Source organism: Dermacentor andersoni, chromosome 8 (genome assembly GCF_023375885.2).
Source record: "Dermacentor andersoni chromosome 8, qqDerAnde1_hic_scaffold, whole genome shotgun sequence".
Classification (NCBI taxonomy): Eukaryota; Metazoa; Arthropoda; class Arachnida; order Ixodida; family Ixodidae; genus Dermacentor; species Dermacentor andersoni.
In genome coordinates, this window is record NC_092821.1 from 68,782,089 (window position 1) to 68,786,330 (window position 4,242).

General features: G+C 46.2%; 1 long non-coding RNA gene across 2 annotated transcripts; it reads left to right on the top strand.

Annotated features, from left to right (window-relative positions):
• The first annotated feature begins 451 nt into the window (after window positions 1-451).
• LOC140219818 (uncharacterized) lies at window positions 452-3,820 on the top strand. 2 transcript variants are annotated; one of them, XR_011896040.1, is made up of 3 exons: window positions 452-1,070; window positions 1,913-2,051; window positions 3,039-3,820. It is a non-coding gene; the product is annotated as an uncharacterized lncRNA (long non-coding RNA). The 2 variants fall into 2 exon arrangements; XR_011896039.1 differs by having other exon boundaries at window positions 452-2,051.
• Window positions 3,821-4,242: the final 422 nt, after the last annotated feature.

Genomic DNA, 4,242 nt, shown 5'->3' on the forward strand with positions numbered 1-4,242 from the left:
CGGTCTTGGGCCTCCAACCTCTAGTAGAGGACCGCATTACACGCTCTAGTTCCTGCCCAAACAAGTTAGAAAAGAAAATTGCTTCCGATTTGTTCCTAATATTTGTTCACAATATCACTCAAGCTGTAACTTCTTGTACGTTCAAGTTTAATTTCTCATTTCCAATAGCGACGTTCAAAAGACAAAGTGCACCATATACTTGATTGGCACCTTTTGGGATACAGGGGCCGTATTCTGTAGCGGTTCCTTTGGGAACCGGTTCCTTTGGGCTGCTGCCATTGGTCGGCGTTTCGTTGTCGTCATCCCTGGTGGGCGGGACGACAAATTTTGATGACGTCACACAGGTTGCCAATCTTCTGGAAAGGAACCGGTTCCCTGCTAGGAGAGGAACCGCGGAGAAGTGGTTCTCTCGAGGGTCGCGCGCGGGGGCGAGCATGATGTCGAGGGTTGCTAGGGCAACCGTGGGTGCCGGCTAACCTCGCGCCAGCTGACGAGCCGGCACCTAGACGAGACGAGACAGAGACGGCAATGGCGGCTCCTTTGGTTGTGTTGCTGGCGAGTGCCGAAAGACAACGACGCGACGAGAGGCAACGACGCGACGCGTTCGGCATGGCCGAAGAAGAGTTTCGGAGGCATTTTAGGCTCTCCAAAGACATAGTGTGACGTCTTTGCGATGAGCTGGAAGGACATCTCGGACCTCAAAGATTTCGTGGTGTCAACGCTACGATGAAAGTGCTGTGCGCGCTGCGGTTTTTTGCCACCGGGAGCTTTCAACGTGCGTCGGGAATGAAGATGCGATTGCACTGTCGCAGCCTTCGGTCAGCCGGATCATTACAGCCGTCGCCAAGGCCATTACAGTTGTGGGCAAAGAAAAAGGGTGGGTTACATTCCCATCCACGGCGCAGAAAGCCGCCGTCAAGGAAGGCTTTCTTAGCCGTGGAAAAATTCCAGGATTTCTAGGATGTGTGGACGGGAGTCTGATAGCCATCGTTCGCCCTAAGAAGCTCGGCCCCGGCGAAACGGAATCGTACTGGAGCCGTAAAGGGTATTACGCCCTCAACTGCATGGTCGTGAGTATTGTTCATTGACAAATATTTTCGATATGTGATTGCGCGAGTGCACGTTGTAAAAAACTTCGTTTCGTTATTTTTCATCAATTGCCGGTAATACTTGCGTTCCTATGAGAGAAAGTAGCGTTTGTGTTGTATCTGTAATGACGACTTTGATCTTTGCATAGAACACGGCCGCACTTTTTCAGTGCTCTCCAATCACAGATGAATAGCCTTTCCGATGCTACAATGTAAACACATTACGCGCGATTTAAACCGGAATAGACGCCGTAGCAGTGAAGGCAGTCTTCGTCTGCGAGCGATCCTAACAGAAGACGAGCCTTTGTGATTCTTATTCGACGTAAAACTAAAGCATTGTGGCCAACAGACTGTAAACGTGAAAAGGAGCATCCCATCAATGAAAATGGTGTGAGGGAGAATGATAATATGTGGACACCCATTTGCTCTAGCTGTTAATACGGCACATGCTGTTTCCGCATTCTTTCGCTTGTAATAGGCACTTTGTCTGAAAAAAAAAAAAAACACAGGTGGCACTCTTTAGCAGAATCTTATACAATATGGACGGAAGAAACCAAAGGAATTATTTTGCACATTGTGTTGTGACCGCACGCCATACATGAGCATGTGTACACATGCCAACATTGCATTTGCAGGTTAAGATGACATTGTTATCATGCTGATCATTAGTTCAACTGCCTACTGCGTATGTTGATATCTCTTTTTCTGTAATTGTGTTCGCTGACTGAACAGTAACTGATTGGCAAGTAGTGTTGTAAGCAAAAGGTTGTGCCAGATATTTGTTGTAGTGGCACTGACACCTTCTCTTTGCTTTCCCTTATGAGGTGTGTGACGCGAAGCTGTATATCCTGGCAATTGACCCACGGTTTCCGGGATCGTGCCATGATTCTTTCATCTGGAGGTATTCTGCATTTCGCCGCCGCCTCACTCGTGGCCTGTTACTTCATGGAGAAGTCTTGCTTGGTAAGTGCACCTAAAGTAGCAGTGCTTCTTCCACATGTAAAACATTCACAGAAAAATAGTTTTGCATCCTAGCAAGCTTTAAGCGTGATTTGCTAGAAATGTGTTGTGAATGCAGCAGTACCTAATGAACCTGCAGCGACTATCGAGAGAAACAAGTCTCTCTTAAAAGGCAGATATTTGTACCAGCATGTATACAACAGCTGACATGTTATGCTGTTTATTGATTAATTTCAATACACTGAATGCCACGTGGAGCGTTACAGGCAGGAGTGGAATTCTACAGAACACGTCAAAATGGCAGTTTTCAAGTATGGTGGAAAAGGGTTGGTGACAATGGACTCGGGGACCTGGTCCCTGTCCTTGGAACAAAGGAATAAGCGTGTGCGTGAAACTTTCGGCATCGACGTTAGTGATCGGTGTAGTATATATTGTAGAATAGTGCAAGTTGCGCTATTTTTCTTTGTGTCTCAATGTGTGCGATTTTTTTTGTTGCAGCGACATGTGGTGCTGGAGTGATTAGAAAGGATCAAACGGGTAGCTCGATTTTGGGTACCTTCATGAGAAGAGGTACGAAAGGTAGAGCAAGGATCCCAGATACTGGCAGCATATTCGAGAGTAGACCTTAGAAGTGTTTTATAATATAACACTTCTGAAGAGAGAAGAGCTAATAAGTTTTAGCGGAGGATGTACATTTAGGGAGGGGCAAATGGGATGAACGGAGCAGAAAACCACGAGTATGAAATAAATATTACATGTCCAACTTAACCTGAGAATGAGATTTGCAGCCAAGACAACAGGTGAAATTGGGCTTTTCTTTAAAATGAGTCAAACTTTCTTTACAACTTTCCGGGAAGGTAAATGTTTGATAGATATTGCAACAATAAATGCAAGACCCGCTCCTGTTGTAAAAGGGCCCTGGCGTAGACTGTGTTCTTGCATTGTGCCTTAATGTATCCATTTCGTTCACTGACATGCAACACTTTACAGGGGACTCTGGGTACCCGCTAGAGCCATGGATCATGACTCCTGTGCCTGGTCACCCAAATCGTCTCACAGCAGAGGGGCGCTATAATGAGGCACACGCATCAATGCGAAATGCCGTTGAGCGGTGCATAGGAGTCGTCAAGAGCCGCTTCCGATGCCTGCAGAGGTATCGGGTGCTCCACTACTCGCCTCAGAAAGCAGCCACTATTGTTGCAGCTTGTGCAGCGCTGCATAACCTCTGCCTTGCAGCAGGCGTGCCTCTGCCAGACGACCCAGATGACGACGGTGCACATGACGACAGCGCACAGGGGCCAGCCCAGGCACAAGTGCCACTTCAAGTACAGGTGCCACCGCAAGCGCACCCTGTACACCCTTCTCGAGCTTTGTTTCAAAGAGGCCGTGCGGTGCGCGAATCCATAGTTGGTGTGTTTCGGCTGCCCAGAAATTTGCGCATTGCCTACCTGCAAAGTGTGCGCCGGCGCACTCGCTGGCAAATGAGGCGGAGACATGTGCTGGTGTAACATGTTTTATTTTTCTTTTCGTGAAGTAAATAGGCCGTGCACTTCAACATAACACATTGCGTGTGCTCACATGTGGCTAATCGTAGTATGCTGCATACTGCGGTAGTGAAAAGCACATGATTTGTCTATGTTGAGCATGACAGATACACATGCAGTGACAAATAACCATGTGCCATTATGTTACTCCTTTGCTCTGTTCACTGTGCTTCTGAATATTGTCTCGCCAGGAAACTTTCTTTAAATAAAGGTTATTTCCAAGGTGAATGGCAACCAATCTTGCATTGTTGAATATTGCTTTGTGATGCCTATTTTACTGTGCAGTATGCATTGTTCCAAAGCTGAAGATGTCTGTTCATGTGTGACACGCAAGCACAGCACAAGTTACACAGCAACTGAAATGTCGTTCAGAGCAATCTGTATAGCACATATTCAAACGTATAGCTACAAACGAGACATGCGAAGCACTTTTTGGAGCAGGATTTCTTTAAATAGCAGACACTCATGCTTACTACTGCTTTGTTTAAACTCAAGAGTTGCTTCAACATTGCATTTCTTGCACACATGATTTCACATAATGCTCGTAATTGCTGCTTAACAAGGTGCAACAATATAAACAAAATCATGACAATGAAACATTTCTTTATTTATTCATTTTATTTATTGGGTACCTGCTTCGACATTCAGGC